This window comes from Lemur catta, chromosome 26 (assembly GCF_020740605.2).
Source record: "Lemur catta isolate mLemCat1 chromosome 26, mLemCat1.pri, whole genome shotgun sequence".
NCBI lineage: Eukaryota > Metazoa > Chordata > Mammalia > Primates > Lemuridae > Lemur > Lemur catta.
In genome coordinates, this window is record NC_059153.1 from 6,212,173 (window position 1) to 6,235,193 (window position 23,021).

The 23,021-nt window shown below is 40.4% G+C and overlaps 1 long non-coding RNA gene across 1 annotated transcript; it reads right to left on the reverse strand.

Annotated features, from left to right (window-relative positions):
- Positions 1 to 3,785: 3,785 nt before the first annotated feature.
- LOC123627689 lies at positions 3,786 to 22,761 on the reverse strand. The gene is made up of 4 exons (XR_006731423.1): positions 22,405 to 22,761; positions 20,596 to 20,667; positions 14,407 to 14,586; positions 3,786 to 4,212 (listed from the first exon to the last, which is right to left on the reverse strand). It is a non-coding gene; the product is annotated as an uncharacterized LOC123627689 (long non-coding RNA).
- Positions 22,762 to 23,021: the final 260 nt, after the last annotated feature.

A 23,021-nucleotide genomic window follows, 5' to 3' on the forward strand; every position in this document is an offset into this window, starting at 1 on the left:
ACAAATTAGAGAATATGAATTGCTCTGACCCAGTAAGAATTATCTTTCCTCCTAGGTTTTACCTTAACAGAGGATGGACTGTCAAGTTTATACATTTGATAAATCTTGTCTTGAAAGCAAATATCTGCCAAGATTTCAAAAAAATGTTATAAACAATGGATATGAATAAGCAACACAAGTGTGCAAAAGTAGATGAAGATTAAAGACATGTGTTTGTATGATGGAGAATTTACATTGAAAAATGTCTTGTCGGCCAAGTGAAAAAGAACTTCGCCATTTTTTCTTCTTTTTCCCAAGAAAGATAATGAGCTACTAAATGTCACCACAGTTCCACAGTGCCAGTGTACTGAATTAATTGAAGCTGCTAGTTTGGAAGGATGGTTATTTTACTAAGCAAGTTGGAGAGCTCTATTTTTCATTCTCTTTCCTGTTTTGAAAGAAAATAAGACGAATTGATTGTTTTTCAGTACATTCTAGTTACAGCCTGTTATATTATTAATGACAGGAACACATTAAATCACTTCCTGATTGCATCAGAAGTTAAAAAGAAAGGATAGATTGAGTTGAGTTAACATTATTTTTAAAGTATTGTAATGTTCTTGGTCCTTTGAATTGCAGCTCGATTTTACAAAGTGACTTAAGATTGCCTCTTTAGTTAAAAAAAATTAACAGGAAGAAAGGGGGGGAAAAAAGAAGAGCCTAAATTTCAGTAAATCTTTTCTTCATTCAACTATACTATTTAAAATTGTAAATATAAAATTCTTTCAGAACATGTTTTGAATATTGATGATTGTTTCTATTTGTTAAAGATTTAGAATTCTTTTATCATTAAGTCTAGCTTTTTCCCTTGAAAATAAATATAGATAATTCTTAAATTAGGAATCAAACTGCAATGCAGTCATGATTTGCTATAAATATAACCTGTTTTTTGGTTTCTAGACAATGATCTACCACTAATCAATCAGAAAACATGTTAAACATCACTGTTTCAATGCCTGTAGGAGGCATGATAAGAAAATAGAAAAACAAAGATATTAAAATAAAAATTTCTGAAATCTCAGAAACTCAACAGAAACTGTAGGTATGTGATTTGTATAAAGTTCAATTTTTTTATCTTTTGAAAATAAATTTTTACACAAAGCTAGCAGTCTAGATTTTTTCTTTTTTCTTTTTTTTTTACTTCTTGGCATTTTAAATCTACTTTTATGTTTCGACTTGTTAAGGACTTTTAAACATATTTTGTATCTGAATATTTATACTGGATCTATCTTTAATTATAAATATATTCAAGTAGCGTTACACAGAGATACATACAGAAGACTGCAACTTAAATTCTCTCTCCTTTATTTTGCTTTTTTACTTTTGTTAATGGTCAAAAAATATGTTTTGCTTAATCTATAAGAGAGGTACTAAGAGAGTACCTGTGTACAAAAAATCCCTTTTTCATAATTAACCCTAGTAGGAGATTTAGCTTGGATTACACTTACCTTTAGTTTTAAAAGGTATGCTATAAATACCTACCAACATGTGAAGGCTTTCTCCATATTGGGAAAAAAAATGAATGCGTATAAGTTAAAGAGAGAGGTAGTTTTACACAACAAAAATAATGACTTTCTAACAAATTAAGTTTTCCAATAATGAAATGGGATTTTTTTTAAAACTTCTCATTATTAAGTTTATTAAGCAAAGGCCAGCTGGAAATATTTTAGCCAAAGAGTCATGGACCTCAGAGAGATCCTTGGGGAAAGAAGGAAAGAGTTGAATGTCTCCTCCATTAGATTCTATTCTAATCCTGATCTTACTGGGTTTATGGGAAAGGCTCTTGAGTAAAATTTGGAACGGGCAAAATAGTCAATGAAAGATACCTGTTCTATAAATGCTTGTGACCAACTAATGAATGATCATAGAGCAAGAGGAAAGTGGACCCACAGGACAAACACCCCACTATCCTTTGAAGAGACAGATAGGAAAGACAAACTTTATATCGAGTTTGATTAAGAAGCCAGTGAAAGACATGCATTCAGCAGGGACTCTGCAGATGAAGGGACCAAGAAAAGATAAAACCCTTGCCCTCAAAGAAATGACGATGACCCTGAAGAGACACAGACATGCCAGAATTGTCACGATGGCTGAAATTAGCACGTGTCAGCCCAGAAGCTGTATGTACCGAGACGCTTTCTGCAGATAGAGTACAATGGTGTAATGGCCAAGAGTCAATTTGCTGACCTGCTAACACATCCTATCAATTTCTCAGAAAGAAAACTGGAATCAAAACTTCACTTGTGTTTTCTGCTGTGTAATTGGTCACTACATCTACCATTGTTGGAAATGAGTAAGTTGTGCTAACCGGGCCTTGAGAAAGCCTGACAGTGACAACTTTCTTGGAACAGTGTTTAGACTTCCCGCTTCAAGGACAGCCCTCTCCCTCCCACCTTTCGGATTATAACGTTGACCCTTTGCGTAGCCCTCCGATTGGAGTCCTGTGTCTCTGGGCACAGCATCTGTCCTCTGTATGTCTCACCTCTTAAGATTCAACTCTTTGGAAGGATTTGTGAAAATACCTGCTTACCAATGACCTCATACCTTAAGGAAGAACCAAAACACTGCCGCATGCTGACTTTCACACCTGCGTATTGCATTTGCTAGGACCCCAGCTATAATAATTATAAAACAAGAAAACAGTATCTATCCTATGGGGGGTTTAGCAATATACAATTTCAGATCCCTGAAAAGGCTTCCTTTTAAATGATTGGCACAGCTAGCGGGATAAACAGTTCCACACCCTTAATATCAATACTGAGAACAAAACAAGCAAAACAATACACAGTGTCTTTAGTCTGCAACATCACCATACGGTATGGAAGAATATTACACTGACCATTTTCCACTTTTCATAATAGCATCACCAGTGGAAGCAAAAGTCTTTATCTGCTAAAATCTTTATTGAAGCACTTAAGGGTGAAATAATATGATGTCAGGGTTTCACTTTAAAATACTTCATGATCTTGGCTTGGCGCGGTGGCTCACGCCTGTAATCCTAGCACTCTGGGAGGCCGAGGCGGGAGGATCGCTCAAGGTCAGGAGTTCGAGACCAGTCTGAGCAAGAGCGAGACCCCGTCTCTACTAAAAATAGAAAGAAATTATCTGGAAAACTAAAAATATATATAGAAAAAATTAGCCAGGCATGGTAGCGCGTGCCTGTAGTCGCAGCTACTTGGGAGGCTGAGGCAGGAGGATCGCTTGAGCCCAGGAGTTTGAGGTTGCTGTGAGCGAGGCTGAAAACAAAATAACTGAAAATCAATTTGCTGTGAGAAAATATTGGAGCTTAACTTTGCAAATTGTAATGCCATATGAAAAAGACACATTTTAAAGGACACAAAAATTCAAGGGAGAGACAAATCTTACACTTCTCGTTACCCTCATGTCAAACAAGAGACGTACCAAGTATTTTAAATTCCACTATTAGTACAATGACTATAAGAAATTGCGCATGTCATATTTTAAGAGCTAAAGAATCCAAGATACCATTTCGTCTTCAGCTTGACTTTCTTGGGTAGCACCACCCTATAGACTGGCAGTTTGCTATATTTTAATGTGCTCATCCACCTTCTCTTACTAAAATAGTTGAAACCTGCATTTAATTAAAGACCATCACCTTATAGGGAATATACACTGATAAACAATAGTAAAAAGCAAACCTTGATGGTGTAAATCCAGAACTTGAATAAACAACTAACACAGGAAATTCACATTTTTAGTTAGTTTATTTAATTTAATTTCCTGATTTATAAGAGATGTATTGTCATTTGAAGTTATTTTAGAGAAAGAAATCTGAACCAGAGACACCCAGTTGTTTATTTTTAGGAAATTTGAGCTACAAGATATAATAATAATTAACATTTATTAAGAATTACTTTATGTAGACCATGATGTAACCATTTTAACAACTCTATGAGTAAACGTTATTAAAAATAGATATTTGCAGATGGAAATTGGGATTCAAAGGATTTGTAAACTTGCCTGAAGTCACAAAACCATCCAGTGGTAGCATTGGTATTACCAGGTTGTATAACTTTAGTGTCTATAAGGGGTCCACATAACTCTTATAAACTTAAGGCTGCAGAACTGGACGTATTCGCTTTTCTGGGCTGATGCACAACTTAGCCAACCAATTCCCCACGATGGGACAATGTATGTCTTCCTCTCCTGGTCCTGCAGGAGAGAGAGATAGTGGTTGAGGAATTAGGTAGCTGTCAGGGTAGTGACAGCCTGTAAGTGATGAGTGTAGAAAAGCATCATTAGGTTTAAGGATAAAATCTAAAAGGAATTCAGCAGCAGAATCACACTGGAGACTAGCAGGAGAGTGCTGAGAATATTCACTGCAGCAGCCAGAAGAATGTCCCCAACAGGGAAGGCATTCGGGTCGTACGTGGGCCAAAGGGATATTGACCCTGAAGCTCAGATGAGGAAAACGTCAGTAGAAGCCTTGGATAATTCTAGAGCTAAAGGCTTGCTTGCTGGTGAGTTCGCTTACAGAAATTTTATCTTGCTCCTCATGGCCATATCTGCCTATATAAATAGTCTACGGAGATTTAATAAACACTGTAGTGTATTCCTTTAAAAAAATCTTAAGTCTTTTTCTACAAAATTTGATTTTATACAAATAATTATTTAAAGACAGGTATACTAATGAAAACCGGGGTTCAAATTCATTGACATGTTTTTAGTTACAGAAGATGCTGGTCCTTTAAGTATCGGGATGGCACAGGCAGTGCTAGAAAGGGCAGCGTGACGAGGTGTGAGCACACGAGTGCGGGTGTGTGGCCTCCAGCTCAGCGACAGGAAGCGTGTGTCAGCGTGAGTCCTCCAAGAAGCAGAGGCCAAGACAGGGGCACATGCAGATGACATTCTCTGGTGGAGGAGCCTGTGGGGACCAAGGGCAGGGACAGAATAGTCAGAGGACAGAATGGTCCAGGATCAGTGACAGGACAAGGGAGGGAGAGAGGATGGTCACAGAGGGTTTGGGAGCAGCTCAAGGATGTCCCAGGAGTCCTCAAGCTACAGCCACCGTTGGGGAGTGTCCCCCTTCGCCAGCACCATGGCAGCGCCCAGGGATTGACCAAGAGCCAGAGGACGTGTCACCTGTGCATGGACAGAGTGGTGACAACAGAGAGCCAGTAGCCAAGGCTGTAGCTCAACTATGACCCCTAATCAAGCAGCATTTATTCTACAATGCATTTGTTTTTATATAATCGTGAAAACCAGCTCTGTTGGCAGCGCTCAGCTTGTCATGACACAAGATCGCTGCGACCAGTTAATGTTTAAGTCTCTGTCAGGGAACATCGGTGCCATTGATGCCACAGTGACAGGCAAGTCAGCCCTTGACTCTTCCCGAAGGAAACTGCCACCTCCCTACCCCATGCGTGGTCAGGCTTTTGCAAACACGACTCAGAGATCTAGTTTCTCCCTCTTTCTAGTCTTTCCATTTCACTCTTTGACAGAAATAAAAATCAGGAAGCCTATGACAAAAAACAATCAAAAAAAAAAAGTAGACGAAAAGAAAATACAAAGCAACCTCCTTTTTAATCTCTTTGGCAGCCTGCTTAAATGTGTCACTCAAAAAAGAGAGGTGGCATTTCTGGTGCTGATTTGAAATGTTGGATGAGGTGGCAATTTCATAGGCTTGGGTTCTCATGGCAGCTCCGCGGTTTATAAATTATGTGACTGGACAGCTTGCATTTTATTATTATTTTTTCACCTGTAAGATGAGCATAAAATATAACCTTATAGATCTGCTAAGAGGATAAGAAATAATTTATGCAAAATGACCCTGTTGTAGAATAAGTGCTCAGTAAACATTCTTACTGCGAAAAGATTATTAATCTTTTCAGGAAATAATCTCAACCTTCTGGGAGATTATAAACAGTAAGAAGCTTTATGGACATTAAATCTTCCTGAAAAATTGTCTTCCAAACAAAAAAAGGGCAATCTGTATTCTTCGTCCATTTTGATTCTGTTGAGTGTGAGTGTTTTTATCTTAAAGGCAAAAACAACAAAAAATGTAAGTGCAGCCTGGCATGCCCGAAATTCAGACTTAGGGTCTGCAAACGAGACAGTGGAAAGGTGACCATCACTCCCATTTCCCACTTTTAAAAAAAAGAAAAATAATCCTGAGCAAATTATGCATAAAATGTTAATAGCAGGAAGGCCCATGGGGCAGTGACGTTTTCTTCCAGCTGTCCCCACCCCACGGTGTTTGGGCCCAGGTGAGATCAGCACTGAAATGAGAATCAGTCCTAATGTTACGATAAAATTCTTGAAAAATAAGTGTCGACTTGGAAATCGTGTTTGAAATGAGAAGGGGAACATCATAGCTTCAATGGGCATCCCTGTTTTTATCTGATCCTAGGCCACAATATGCCCAGAGATACGGATACCTGAACGCCAGAAGAATAAATGAGAACTGTATTTAAATTTAGAGAGAATGATTACCCCATGCTGGATTCAGCAGAAAAATTTTAAATATCTTCCTCATCTTAACGCTGTATTCAACCTGAGCATTGTAAAGTACATAAATCCTAACTATAAAACAACTGAGCCTACTTATGCTTCTCAGCACACAGATCACATAACACTGGGCTTGTGTACAAGCGTGAAAATGTGTTCTGGGAAGATCAAATTTCCCAGCTAGTTGTCTAAAGGACATTAACCCTCCATTATTTATTAGGTCGATTATAAAAGAAAGTCCTGCATGGTCCCAAAAGAGAAAAAAAAAAATTGTCATGGTTCCCAGGAAGAAAAAATAAAAAGCAAGGATTATCCTTGAAAGCAAAGAAGAGAATAGATTTTTTGTCTGTTTTTTTTTTTTTTTTTCTTTTTTTTAACCCAGTTGTCAGAGGAGTTGCTACGGGCAGCCGTGGGGCCTCAGTTTAAATGTCAGATTTCTCTTCAACTACTGTCTTTTTAGCATTCTTTTTGTTGTTGTTGTTCTGTTGTATCCTCCAGATTATTTTTTTCGGAATTTTTAACTAAGCATTCTTTCTGCTCTGCTGTTCTTGAAGTTCCCCCTTTCTCCCAAAAAGCCCCCCCAAAAGTTTTTTCTTTGAAGCAAATATATCATTGCATTCTGTGTTCTCTCATTGTTTCATGGTATCTATATTCATATGGTGCATAGAAGTGAAGGCATTTAAAGCATCCAGAAGGCTAGCCACACACCGCAGATCAGAATTAGTCATTAGAAATAACAGAATTTAGCCATGTCAAGTTACATTCATTGTCCTTATGCAGAACACTGACATATGGCATATGTTATATTATTTATTTGATAGAAGGTGTGTGTGTGTGTGTGTGAATGGAAAATAAGCAAGTGCCCATAAGAAGGCAAATGAGAAAGATAGAAACGTCATTCTTAGGGACAAGAGTGATAGGGTCTAGTCACAGTGAGTATTTGAACGGATATACTTTACAAACAAGTTTAAAAGAGTTCCTATCCAAGGTTAATAAAACACTGGAAGAAACTCAAGTGGCCTAATCTAACAGGGGGCAAATGACTTGATTCCTTTTTTATTATTCCAGAAGAGGTGGGTTGGCAAATTGATCTTGTTCCTAGGCTTTCATTGTCTAGAAAGCAAAATGGAGCTCAGCTGTCCTGGGCTTCTCCCCTCCTGGCTGCAAGCTCTGCTCCCCTTTGAGAAACTCCACAGTCATGTTTTGCATCGTTTTTTGCTAGTGTTAGCATGCAAATGAGCACCGCTGAATGCTGGGGCAGCTTCATGAATAGCCAAGGCAGGTAGGTGGAGGGTTTATCTCTCTGTTGACGCTCTTGTGTCGGGGCTCTCTTGTGAGCCCCCAGCATGGTGCTGTCAACTCCATTCACAAAGGCCAGCTCCCCATTGGAGGGAAATGGAAAATGCCACATTCCTTTCAACTGGCTGCTTGTGGGCTAATCACGACAGAAAAATCCATGTATTATGCGAGCAAATTTGAATAACCCTTCAGAAGGGGGGGCGGTACAGAATCCCTGAATAATCCATTTAACTTCCCTCCGACCAGCAACATTGCTCCTTTACTTCCCACTTGAAAAGTCGAATGTCCTCAAATTAAAAGACGTTTAGGTTCAATTGCTAGCGTACGATTTAGATGAGCAACTTGATATCGATGGCCCCAAAACTTCCAGGAAAATGTTTCACATTTGAGTAACTCCTTAGGAAAAGTAACAATATGCTTTTCACATCCCAGAGAGGAGCAGTTAAATTACTATTATCTTAATCTCGCATGTTCTCATTCACATGTGGGAGCTAAAAAAATAACTGATCATTGATCTCGTGGAGACAGAGAGTAGAATGATGGTTACTAGAGGCTGGGAAGGATAGCAGGGAGGTAGGGAGGAAGGGGGCATGGTTACTAGTTACAAAAATATAGTTAGTTAGGTAGAATTAGCAATACGTGATAATGCAACAAAGTGACTATAATGGACCGGGCGCGGTGGCTCACGCCTGCAATCCTAGCACTCTGGGAGGCCGAGGCGGGAGGATCGCTCGAGGTCAGGAGTTCGAGACCAGCAATAGCGAGACCCCATCTCTGCTAAAAATAGAAAGAAATTACCTGGCCAACTAAAATATATATAGAAAAAAAAAATTAGCTGGGCATGGTGGCGCATGCCTGTAGTCCCAGCTACTCGGGAGGCTGAGGCAGGAGGATCGCGTAAGCCCAGGAGTTTGAGGTTGCTGTGAGCTAGGCTGACGCCACGGCCCGGGCAACAAAGCGAGACTCTGTCTCAAAAAAAAAAACACAAACAAACAAAAAAAAAGTGACTATAATAAATAATAAGATATAATTTAAAATAACTAAAAAAGTGGATTTGGAATGTTCCTAACACAAAGAAACGATAAATGTCTGAGGTGATGGATACCCCAATTACCCTGATTGATTAATTCTACATTTGCCTGTACCCAAACATCACATGTACCTATAAATATATATGACTATTATGTACCCATAGTAATTAAAAATAAAAATAATAAACTATTGCCTTACTAGTAATAAACTACTATTGCACTGCATTTTAGAAAATAGGCTTTGCAAAGCAAATAACTTCCACCCACATCAACTTCTTCTGTTCTTGGAACACACTGACTTCATCCCGTCTCTTTTCCTTCCACTGGGAATATTCTCCACTCAGATATTCCCAGGCTCCTTCTAATCATTCAGGTTTCAATAATTTCATAGGATAGTCTTCTTCAATTTTGAAATCTAACATAGCCTCCCCTACTCACTCTCATCCCATGACTCCGTTATTGTCTTCATAGCACCCAAACTACTGAAAATTCTCCAGCTTATCGTCCGTAGGTTCCAAGAAAGCAACGATCTGCCATTCTTTCCACCATGTGTGCAGTACCTAGTCTTCAGGTACAGTAAGAATCGCATAAATGTCTGCCAAATGCTTGACTGAATTCTTAGTAAACAGCCACAACTAAATATGTGCTTGAAATCACAGATGTACTGGTAGGTAGCATAGAATAGTGACAAAAATTCTCGTTCCTCTGTAGAGACGGGACTCATCTGGGCTAGGCATGGAGGAGAGCCGTAGCACAGAAGATCAAATTAGGATTGGGGAAAACTTCCACGCAGCTCTGAGGTTAGGGGAGAAGGGAAGCGGCATCCTTCCACATTTAAGAAAAACGTTGGGAAACATTACACTGATTTCTAAGTTTCACTGAAGATAGATTGTTTCACTTAAAAACCAACATCATGATGTATCACAGGCCTACATGAAATAAACCAAAGTCTACCTAGTTTGTAGCATCTAGTTTCTTTTAGTCTTTCTAGCATCTTGGAGACAATCTGGTCGTGAATTAGGCTCTCATACGTACACTGAAATGCACCTTCCGAGAGGAGCTTCCCATTATACTACACAAAAAGATGAAAATTATCCTAAGCGATTCTTAAAAGAGGTGATGTAAATTTGAAAAGAGGTAATGGTTAGAAGAAGAGGAAAACAAATGACTTTGCAAAGAGTTCTATGTGTGTTAGAAGGAAAGGCGTTCATGTCAGGTTTTAGAAAGTGCCATTTTATTTGGTAAGGAAGACTTTTGGAAGGACTGATTTCTAGTCTGTGCTGATGGTATTTCAGAAAGTCTCCAGGTTTAAATGAACTGGTTGGCAAAATGACAAATACTCCCAGGAATCTCACCATATTTGGGGAACATAAATATCTCCTGATTTGAGGAAACTTGGGCCTCTGTAGAATATATGGACCTGCAGTCTCGGATTGATTATGCCGCAGAGAAAATCCTAATTCAGGATTAGCAGGCAGACAACAGAATGCTTTCATCCCGACGGTCCAGGTTAAAATAGGATGATATGATATTATTACACACATGTGTGTGCACTTTGGTATTTTTATACACTAACCCATGGTATTAATGCACTTTCTATTAATATTAACCAGGAATATATCGTTTACCTAATTCCTTTTATTCATAACAGAATGGTTATTATGATCCTTAAAACGACTATTGCAAATTATCTACTATTTTCACTCTTCTCTAAACTGAATACAATAGAGACTCGTTTTTTATTCTCAACTGCCAAGTCTCCTTACTCTCCAAAAAGATCGGTGCTATTAAATGGTAATTGTGTTTTCTTCCTTTTTCCTACCTTCACGTTTCTCTCTAGCTCTTTCTTTATCCCATTTTCTCTCATTTTCCATTCATTTTCTGGTTTACAATTTCTTCTTTTCCAAGGCTAAGTCCCACTCTTCCTGGGTCCTATGGACCATCTCTTCCCATATTTTCTTGAACCTCTTCCTTTCAATGATCTCTGCCTTTTCTGGGATACCTACTTCTTATTTACCGATGTTTTCAAAAGAGCCAGAGGCCCCTTAAGGGGCCTTCCAGCCACACTGGTCTCTAAGGGCAGCAAAACTCCGTCTGCATAACCAGAAATGCCTCAGAAGGGAGCTCGGGTTTCTCCGCACCACTGAGTTCCATCTGACTGGCACGGTGGGAAGTGGCAACCTTCCACAAACCAGACAGCACCCTCCAGCGCGTAGGAAAACACTCCTCACTCTTGCCAATCTTTTTCAACAATTTCAGTATCACTTTCTCTATGTTTAAGCACAACTTTCTCAACACAACTACAGATCTCAACGTTTTTTTCTGCTACCAGTGAGCTAACAGCCCTCATGTCAGCACTTCCAGTTACTCCAGGCTTCAACCTGTTTTCATTGCCATTAAAAAGAAAAGTCTACTTTACCCATAAGGACTCTTCTAGTTTATCACTAATCACATAATATGTTATTTTTGATACCTTCACTTTTCTAAAATTGTGTATCTGCACCAATGAATTACAAGTCAGCAAATAGGCCGGGTGCAGTGGCTCACGCCTGTAATCCTAGCACTCTGGCAGGCCGAAGTGGGAGGATCACTCGAGGTCAGGAGTTCGAGGCCAGCCTGAGCAAGAGCGAGACCCTGTCTCTACTAAAAATAGAAAGAAATTATCTGGACAGCTAAAAAATATATGGAAAAATATTAGCTGGGTATGGTGGCTCATGCCTGTAGTCCCAGCTACTTGGGAGGCTGAGGCAGGAGGATCGCTTGAGCCCAGGAGTTTGAGGTTTCTGTGAGCTAGGCTGATGCCACGGCACTCTAGCCCAGGTGACAGAGTGAGACTCTGCCTCAAAAAAAAAAAAAAAGTCAGCAAATAGCAAGACTTTTCCTAAGACCTTCCCTCGGTTGCCTTTCCATATCCACTGATGCTGCTCTTTGTTAACTCCTGCGTCTATATAATGACTCTGCATTCTTAGCCTCCCCTGCACCTCTTTGACCGTTACTCAGAAGTGGGAAACACCCACCAGAGCATTCTGCAAACATCTTCACTCAGTGATCACACATTTCTGGGTCAGATGAGGCTCAGAGTTCTTTAAATCACTTAAATTCCTGACATCACTTCTAAGTTCTGGAACCATAACTCGGTGCCTGCCACCTCTCTTCCTCTAGTGCCTCAAAAATATGTGCTGTCTTTTTTCAAGTTCGTGATGCTCTTTAAAAGCAAAGATTTAGAAAGGTTAGAGTTATCTCTAAGTATCTGGAGAGCTAGTGTCTAGAGAAAAAACTAGATACCATATGAAAAATCACATAAAAGAGATAATAGCAATGAGTATAAGTTTCAGAAAGGTAGATTTTGAGTTATAGGCAAAAACTTTCTGAAACTTCTAGACTAACTTTTTGGATCAATCTAAAAGTGGAATGTTTGAGAAGTTTCAGAGTATTCTGTACATACTAGGTGCTTAAATATTAGGTGCTGTCAGCAAAGTCACGGAATTCATGACTTTTATCGCCTTGATAATTTGTTTCTAATAAAAGTAGAATTATGTAGTGCTAATGAGATTGACAGAATGACAGTGTTTTTGCTTTATATGTCATGTATCAGACAAAATTATGCTTCCAGTGAATTCATAGTGGTATTTTCTTCTTTTGCCTTGAGGAAGCCATAATCTCTTAATCAGCATATGAAACAGCACTAATAATAAAGGAAAGAATGATAAACTGAGCATGAGCAATTAAAAAAATTGCAATTTTTTTTTTTTTTTTTTTTTGAGACAGAGTCTCGCTCTGTTGCCCGGGCTAGAGTGAGTGCCGTGGCGTCAGCCTCGCTCACAGCAACCTCAAACTCCTGGGCTTAAGCGATCCTCCTGCCTCAGCCTCCCTAGTAGCTGGGACTACAGGCACGTGCCACCATGCCCGGCTAATTTTTTCTATATAGATTTTTAGTTGGCCAGATAATTTCTTTCTATTTTTAGTAGAGATGGAGTCTCGCTCTTGCTCAGGCTGGTCTCGAACTCCTGACCTCAAGCGATCCACCCGCCTCGGCCTCCCAGAGTGCTAGAATTACAGGCGTGAGCCACCGCGCCTGGCCAAAAAAATCGCAATTTTTTAAAGAGAAATTCTGTTCATGAAAAGCACCCTTAAGAGATGAAAGACAAGACATGGACTGAAAGAAGATATTTGCAATACATCAATCTGACAATGGTGATTCTATTTTCAATGTTCATAAAACCTCCATTGCTGTTTCTCCTTTCCTGTTCTGTTAGCTTTAAGCCTTCTAAAATTCCTTTAACGCCGTGCTCGTGTGGTCTCAAGAATGAGTGGGCGCAAATGCAGGCATTCTGTTATGTTTAACCCTTGTTATCCAAACACAGTTACATGCCAGCTGTGTGCTCAGGGTGTTTAGAAATGACCATAGCTTGGGCTGTTTTCTCCAGAGCTTCATCCTAGCAAAATAAATCTAAACTTACCTACATACCAGGTGAGATAATCTTCCAAAACCTCTCTTACTCTCAGTATCAAGGAAGTAGTAATAACAGTGTTTGATAATGTTAGAAAATCTCCTGCTATTTTCGGTCATTTCTGGGTAACGTATCTCCATGATTAGAAACCTGAGACTGTATGTTGCCTATTAGTCTATTTTTTTTTTTTTTGTATTTGCAAAGTTACTCAAGGTAGAAGAGCTAAACCTTGCATGATTCATTGAGGTGTCTTTCCTGAAACTGATCACTTTCAAAGTTACATTTCAACCCGTTGAAAGAACAGTCGTTCATCACCAAGACAGGGAGTCTTGGATGGAGTTCCAGACATCTGCAAGGAGCCCAGGATCCAGAATGATCTAGTCTCCTCACGAAGGAAAAGGCTGTCAGGGAGAACTGACAAACAGCTCACGCAGGACACAACACAGAGACACACACCGAAAAACGAGGGCACGGAAAGGAAACCAACACAAGGAAACAGAGTGAGGCATTCGCTGGGGCCATTCATGTCCCTGATTGTTGCTCACATATAAATTTATAAATATCCATAATGACACAGCAAGGGCTACGTGGGTTGATTATGTCACATTTTATTGCCTGAACGCTATGTGCTCATGGCACATCCAAACAACTCCTCTCCCATCAATGTGCTGCTATTGATTTTTGTAGCTTTGCAGCAATTTCTTAAAAGAAAAAAATATCCCAAGAAGAGGACTGCATACAGACCGGGTTCCTGCTGTGTGCACCTTAGAGTCTCCAAAGCAATGGAAACCCATCAACGAGGCCGGGGATGGGTCTGTCAACACAGCTTAAATACATATGTTCTGCTTCAACAAAGAAAACTGTGTCCACCTTACAGGAAAATAACAGGAACAGTAATGATTTGTAAAATATTGTTGATGACCCTACACATCCTGATTGCCGTCTTTTCGCTTTGGTCAGGGGGAAACAAAAACAAAATATTAAATATGGTAATCTGTCGTGTCTTTGGAAAACACTCTCTGAGCCCTGGCCATGGTTGTACACACATTTCATTCAGTGAAAGGGAGGGGAGGGAAGAGAAAAGAAAGGGACTCTGACAATGTAAGTGTGCCACTTACCTCTGCCAAAAGGATGCTGCCATCGTCCAGCCCACGGGGACAGTCTCTTTTCCTTTCGTTTGAAGATTTTTTTGAAGTCACTGAACTCAGTAGGAAGGAGATCACAGCCAAAACCAGGTATAGTAAGAGACAAGTATTTGATCCTTTTTTCCTTTAAACATCGCCCATTCCTCAGGGCACCTGTCCAGTAAGAAGCAGAGCTAAGGAACTAGCCATGACATTTGCACCAGGAAAAGGGCCAGCTTGGGGACTTCAGATACCAACTTGGTCCTTTAGCAAAGTTTTGGCCATTCCATACTTTCAAATCACTGAAAGTCATTCCTTACTTTTAGATTTCTGAATTAGAAATTACGTTCAGCATTTCAACAATTGATTTTAACTGTTTGAAATGGAGATGAATTGTTTCCCTTAATGTTCACTTCATTTTCAACTTTGCAGCAGGAAAAAAAACTAGTTGAGTCACAAGAAACATTCTGAGCGGGTGAGAAAACGTGGAAGGTCAAGAACATAGACCATCATGAGGACATCTCTCCTTTCCTTTTCTTCCTCAGTTCCCTACGTGGAAGCGTTGCATGGCATCGTTTACATTAATCCAAATTTGTTTTCCTTTGCCTCTCTCTCTCTCCCTCTTTCCAAGTTCTGTTAATAGTTTCCTGACAGCAAACCTGCAGAGATTTTTTTCCTATCGTGTATCCTGATAAAAAGACATTTTTCATCTGTCAGGGTTTTTTTTTTTTTTTTCTCCCCTTATTCATGCAATGAATGGTGCTGAGGACAGAGGTTGGGTGAGAGGGAAGGATGCCAGGGTTTTTGTTTGTCCCTTGAACTGGGAGAGGAGAGTGGTCAATGCTAAAGACAACCCCGAGCATGCAAGACATGACTGCAACCAAGAACGCTGGAGAGCGTAGGCCAGGGAGAGGCCATGGGCCAGCGTTCACCATGACGTGTTACCAGGTGGCACGAGGGCAGCGATGGTTGAGGGAGGTGGCTATACGCTTTTCCTAAAGCAATAACACTAATTCCCCATAGATTGCAAGTGGTATGTAGGAGTTTCATAAGTTGCCAAATGTCAAATGCGGAAAAGTAGAAGTGTTGATGGAGTTGCAGGACTTAGCAAAAAAAAAAAAAAAAAAAAAAAAAAAAAAACACCAAAAATAAAACTTGCAAAATAACCCACATCTTAATTCCTGTACTTCCAAAAGGATGAAAACTAACAAAAGCTCAAGGTGCCTGAGCACTCTCATCTTCCCACTGGGCACTGCACAAAGATTAATAACCTCCTAAGCCGAGGGACATGGCCAACTTCTCTTTGGAACTTTTTACTCTACGTACAATGTAAAATGCATTTTCTGTAGCTATGACAATATCTGACACATAAAAGAACACCATCAATGTTGGAGAAAAAACAGGAAAGAACAAAAGAGAGAAAAAAGAAAAATGCAAGAAAGACATGAGAGTGGCCACGAATGTATAAAAGTGGCAGGAAAAGACAGTTAAGAAGGAATGAAGGAAACAGAAGGAGGGAGGGAGGGAGGAAAAACAGACATTTCTTTTTCTTAACCCTTAGCAGCTGGGTCAGTGGTAGTTACCGCCTTTTTCACTTCTACACAGGCAATGAGGAAATCTGAGGGCTGCTAGAGAAAAACTTGGATATATAGTGGATTATTGCGTCTATAAATCCGTGTTTCCCAACACCACCTGAGCCCTAACCACTGTCACCCTTGTAATGCCCGTGGTCACTGTCCCCTCCCATTTCCTCCAATATCTGTTTTGTATTTTGTCTTCTTTCCAGCCCACGTTTTACTTCCAACAGCAACTTAATAAGGAAATTGAAGCCCATAAAGTGAGTTTTCAATGTTCTGTGCATCTACCTATAAATCAGTTTACACCCACATCAGTGCTTAACTTATAGGTCTAGGGGTTGAGGAGTTTCTCCTACTCAAGTTCAAGTTTTCTTCATGTTCTCTCGACGTCGTCTCTTGCCCTGTTCTGGTGTGTGTCTCCCTTGATCTCCGTCTCCTTCACCTATCTGTGTTCACTCCCTTTCTCTTGTCTTTCTCTCAAGACTAAAAACACACTGAGGCCGGGCGCGGTGGCTCACGCCTGTAATCCTGGCACTCTGGGAGGCTGAGGCAGGAGGATTGTTTGAGCTCAGGAGTTCGAGACCAGCCTGAGCAACAGTGAGACCCCGTCTCTACTAAAAATATAAAGAAATTATATGGACAGCTGAAAATACACATATATATAGAAAAATTAGCCGGGGCTGGTGGTGCATGCCTGTAGTCCCAGCTACTCAGGAGGCTGAGGCAGGAGGATCGCTTGAGCCCAGGAGTTTGAGGTTGCTGTGAGCGAGGCTGACACCATGGCACTCTAGCCCGGGCAACAGAGTGAGACTGTGCCTCAAAAAAAAAAAAAAAAAAAAAACTATATTGTCTTCTCCTTCCCCTTGTGTACAGTTTTCTGATAGCATTTTTTTCAATTTTGCATGCCAGCGTTGACATTTTAAGGATCATATATGAATTTCCAGATCTTTAACAGGAACCACAGTGGTACACGGGGCTTGTCCCTGCCTTTTTTTCAGCACACTTCGCCCCTGGGCATCCGAACTGACCTCAGCTCTGCTCTGCAAAGGCACCAGGCATTTCCTTCCTGCCGGAGGTGTTTGTTCCTCCTACCACAGAGCTCAGTCCTCCCATTCGTTGCTGAGTTAAGCCCTACTCATGCTTCAGGTCTCATTGTAAATGTGCTCCAGAATGATCTTCCTCGACACCCCATCAAAATTAAGCCTCCCAGTTATAATAGCTCATAACATCGTACATTTTCGCTTTTTAGCTCTTATCACAATTTGCAATTATGTATTTATCTGATTGGTTCTGAGCATCTGCTGCCATGCATGGTAGCCTCTAAGTTCACAAGTCGAAGATCACGTCTGATAAGGCCATAAACACAGCCCCTCCTACTATGTCTGGAACATGGGAGGGAATCACTGCGTATCTGGTGAATAAATGAATAAAGAAATAAATAAATGAAGGCGGTTTCAAAAGCCACCTCAGTCTTACAAGGCATTGTCTGGGCTGGATGTCTCATATAGAAGGAGTGAGCACGCTTTTTATTTTATTTTATCTGTTTTTGCCAGGACTGTGGTGCAGAATATCTTTTTAAGTGCAATGCATAAAATATTTAAATTCCACAAATAAGCTTTACTCCTCAATTTTATTCTGCAGGCTATAAATATTTAGCACTTTATTCACTTTCATATTTTCCAGCACAAGCTAATTTCTCTTCTCTGCAAACAGATAAGCAGTGTTAGAATCTGTGTAAATAGGTAGCATTAGCATTCGGCGTTCCTAATCTTAGCTAAGCATTGGCATTCATTAAGGCCATTTGTCTTCATTTTGCTTTTCCCCGATTTTTTTTTTCCTTTCCCTTGTTTTCATTTCTCTATGCTAATTTTTCTTCAGACTACTTTTCTTTTCTAGGGGAGGCAAGAAAGACAGTAACTCTCATTATCCATTTAAAGATTGCACAGTGGAGACGAAAAAATAGTTAATGTCTCATTTTTTATGATTTTCCCCTATTTTTCTTTCTTCTTTGATTTACAACAAATTTACAACAAATTACACTGTCATAACTTCCTCTTCCTCCCGCCACCTCCCCACCCTGCTTAGTGAACCTCTTTTCCATGCTGTTCCGGGGACTCCCATAGTCACCACCAAAATGTTCTCAACTAAATCAGAAATTCACTTTAGTTTGAACTCTTTCATTCAACAAATATTCACTCATTCATTCAGGAAATATTCAAAGTGCCTATTGCCCTAGGCCAAAATTAGTTTAGGAGCTGAGGATCCAGCAGAGGACAGAATGAAGTCCTAGCCTTCATGAGGTTTAGATTTTCCAGCATAAATTAAGAAAAAGGTAGTATAAATTATCACACGAATACAGTATAGATGGGCTCTGGAAAAGAAATAAAAGAGGTTCAGTGGAGTAGGAACTGTCTTGGGGACCATATGAGGATGGCTCCTATTTTGAACAGAGCAAAGACGTTAATGAAAGGTGACTATTATTAGGGGTTACCGGAGAACAGAACCAACGGGAGGAGGGGAGGCAGGGAGAGAGGAGGAGAGAGAGAGAGAGAGAGGGATTGATTTTGAGGACTTGGCTCACACAAATGTGCTGACAAGTGTGAAATCCACAGGGCAGACCAGCAGGCTGGAAATTCCAAAATTTCCTTGAGTTCTGAGGCAGCCTGAGGGCTGAATTCCCTCTTCAGGGGGCTCAGTCCCTTCCTGTAAGACCCTCAGCTGATTGGAAAAGGCCCATCCACACTATGGAAAGGAACGCCTTACTCAAAGCCTAACGATTCAAATGTTAATCACAACTAAAAAACACTTTCACATCAACATCTAGACACTGGTGTTGGACCGAACAGTTGAGCACCGTAGCCTGGCCAAGTTGACACATACAATAAACTATCCTAGGGACATTTGAGAAAAACTTGGAAAATGTGAGAAAGAGGGCCACATGCCTGTTGGGGGGAGAGGAGGAAAAACACTTTGCAGGCAGGGAAGGAGTAGTGTATCTCATTCTACACAGGCGTGTAGCCTGCGAGCACCAGCCCACACCAGGTTATATGGGCAGGTGTCATAGGCTAGACCACCTAGGCTTATGGAAGTCCACTCTATCATGCTCCACAATGACAAAAATCATGTAACGACGCACTTCTCAGACCCTATCCCTGTCATTAAGCAATGCATGACTGTAGTTGTTATACTGTATTTTTTTGTTTTTTTTCCCCCAAATATTTGTGATCCATGATTAGCTGAATCCACAGATGCAGAAAGCATGGATATGGAGGGCTGACTTCGATTCAGAATCAGTGGTTTCCCCACGTCGTCACTCATACCGTATATTCTTTTGCTCTTGTTAAGTATTTTATTAACTGTAGTGTATGTGCTCCTCTGTTTTCAATGCACAAGTATTTACTTAGTGCTAATAATAATAGCTAACATTCACTTGGCAGTTAACTGAGCTCCAGGCACTTTTCTGAGCACTTTGCCAGTATCTTTACTCGTTTAATCTTAACATCAGTGCCGAGAGAGAGGTAATATTATTGTCTCTACTTCCCAGATAAAGGCACTAAGGCACAGAGAGATTCAACAGCTTGCCCGACCGAGATACGACAGCAAGTAGACGAGGTATAAACCCAGTGTGGGATTTCAGAATCTGGACTCCTAATCACTGCACTGCAGTTGTCTGTGAAGTAAATGGTCTGCCCGCAGTCATGTAGCATGAAACGTAGATAAGGTTTAATAAACACATTAGTTAGGAAAACATATACTCATGAAACAAAGAGTGAGAAAAACAGATCAAGATGATGAAGTTAGCACACGTTTGCAGACTGGAAACTCCCATATGGGCTGGGAGTTGTCAGAGTGGAGTTTGCAGCATGGTAGGACATGCAGGTGAGGAAGGAAAGCATCCAGGTGGTGGGACAGCAGAAGCCAAGTCTGGGACATGGACTTGAACTTCATGCCTAGAGGAAGAGAATAATGGGTGAGGCAGGGGTGAGTAAGATTGGATTTGGATGGCGGTGGTAGGAAATAAATGTGTAGGGTGGGAATTTTGAGGGAATGCCTTAAGATGTGTCCAGCAGACTTTACTAACTTGACTGGTCGGTGCTGTGAACCCTCCTGCAGGGTCTTGTAGGGGCAAAGCACACTGGACACCTGGGGACAGGGAGGAGTCCGCAGTCACGGGAGCAACAGGCTGTGGTTGTTACACTCATCTTTCCCATTCCTTGCTCATTTCTTTACCAATACCTAGTAGATGCTTCATAATGTCAAATAGAAAAATGAATAAATATTAATGGGATTTGATTAACTGAATAAGAGATGAAAGAACATTTTTATGTTCTTAAGCACTTATTTCCTCATTTTATGGTTTTATAGTTAATACATATATATTTATGGGGTACAAAGTGATGTTTCAATGCATGCACACATAGCATAATGATAAAATCAGAGTGTTTACTGTGTCCATCCCTCAATGGGTAATGTCTGCATTTTTAAATTTTTCACAGACCAAGAAACGATTAATGTTAATGACAAAATGAGACTATGGAAAAGGGAAGGTGATTTTGAAGGAACGAAAGTTTCAGGGTACCAGAATAAGTAGAAATACTGTGCTTACCAGCAAGAAATTTGCTCGTGTGTCAGAGTTGCTCATTAGTTGTGTAGGAGAAGTCACAGCCAGCATCTAAACCTGGTTAAAAAAAAAAAAAAGTCATGATTTCTAGCTGCAAATTTGTTGTGCAGCACCGAAAGAACAATGAGGAGAGGTGTGTCTTTCTATTTTTTCCCTGGGCCCTAGGTGGGAAGCCTGAGAGTAATCCGATAATAGCAGCAGCTGGGCTTATGAATATCGCTCTCCTACTGCAAGGGGGCTGTTCAGCTAGATGCAAACCTAGTGTGTAATTATATATTTACACGACATACATAATAATAGCTAAATGATAAACACTAAGGAAGTAAAATGAAAACTAAAGAAAAAACCGGGCAGTGACTGCAAAGAGCCTGGAAATACTCTGTTGCTCAATGTAGCATGCACAGTCCTTTATGAATAAATTTCATACGTGCAAATGAAGGAAGAGAAGTTAATTTGACAGCTAACCACATTGAGTGGAAAAAAAATTACCCTTTAGAAAACTGTTGTGAATTTAGATTTTTTTTTTCCCCCAATTTTCCCAAGCTTCGGTGGGTGAAATTGTTAGGCTTGGGTTTTTCTCATGTCTAAAAATACATTTGGCATAAGACAAGGGGAATATTTGAAGAGAAAAGGAGAGTGAGGGAAGGATCAATAATGTAGATGTCCAGTGTAGGCGGAAGAATGACTGATCTTGCCTCTTTCCTGCACCTGGAAAGATGAACTTGTGACCAACACCCTGTGCACATAATAAACACGTAATTAATATTTGTTGCATTAATTAAGGCCGGTATTCTTTCCTAGGAAAGAAAGATCATCCTTTGCAGCGTTTTGATATATTTTTAAGTGCAGAAGGTTTATGGCCACTTATTCTAATTAAACACTAAGCTAGGTTTAGAAAATTAGCATGATTTGGGGGGGGTTATTTTTTTTTTTTAAGTTTTAAGTATTTTGCATAAGATTTCACTGCCGGGAGCTGAAGGAGAGGGCACCAGCCCACTCTGCGGACAGTGGTGGTCCCTGTTGCTGGGCTGCTCTGTCCCCGCCTCACACATCGAGCCACCGTGTGGTAACCCAAGCAGATGCACCCCTGCAAGGCAATGGAGAAAAATATGGAGCTACCATGGCTCACTTGTTCATAGAATGAAGTCCAAAAGGCAAAAGTTTAGCTAATATACTTGAAGATATAGGGTCCTCTCTGGCCAAATGGCCACACATGTACACACATACATACATACACACATTATATTAATATGATAGAGCCTAGTAAGTTTTTCCGTAGAAGACAGTGGGGTGCCCAGTTCAAACCCCGTTTCCTGCACCACACATGCACCTGCACCCACCCCCTCCCCAGCTCAGGATTATTTATAACCTCATGTCTCTTTTCACAGATCACATGCACCCAAAGCCTGCTTGCACTATGAACCAAATGCACAGATATTTTTTTTTTACAATATTTATCTGTGCACGTAAACCTACGCTTTCGTTGGAGGACTTACCTAAATTAGTTTGTAGCATCCACATTTTGATATATTTACACAGACTGCACAAATCCATTGCATAGCAAGTGCTAAGATACTTAGTGCCATGAAATATTTGCTTAGAAAATATCAGCGGAAACGGAGCAACCGTGCGTATTTGTAATCTATTGGGGAAGACATTTCGAGCGCTTCCATTTAGACTAGAAACGCACGTGCAGGTTTCAGTATTTTCAGAAATATTTTTGTCTGTTTTCAGCTTCTTTGTTAATAATGAGCAAATAAAGCATCCTGTCGTCTGAAATACAAGGGTGAGGACCTGAAACCGAGACAGGTGTGAGCAGAGTCTGCAGCGAGGAGAGGAGGCTCCTAAGGGGACGAAAGTCGCGGTGAGAGAAGACCCAGCTGCCCGTGTTGGGGCAGAGGCAGACGGGCCTCACATGCCGACATGCCGTTTATTCCACCTCTGCACATTTTGATCTTGGGTCGTGTTATCTGCAGAAAACACCGATTCTGTCTATCACTACAAAGGGGCATCAAGGGAGAAGAGATTGTTATTAAACCTACAAAAAGGGAGAGGAAAAAAAGCCTCTTTTGGAGTTTAAGATGCTGGACAGAATCCCACTGCTGAGCAAAGCAGAGATTTATTTTCATCATAACTTCAAAAGCTATGGCATTTTAGAGGCACATAATTAAGAATTTAGACTGGAAGGAGGGATGAGATACGAAATAATGAGCTTTGTGTATTTTGTGTGTTACAGTAATAGTTCCATATGTAGGGATGGCCCTAAGTCAGCTACATCAGCTGTAGTCCCCGAGGTGGGGATGTCCCCTTAAATAACACTGCTTTTGTGACCTTGGGCGAGTGACTTCACCTCTGTGTTAGTTTGCGTGAAAAGTGGGACGCCATATAACAGCCACCTCCTAGCTTCATAG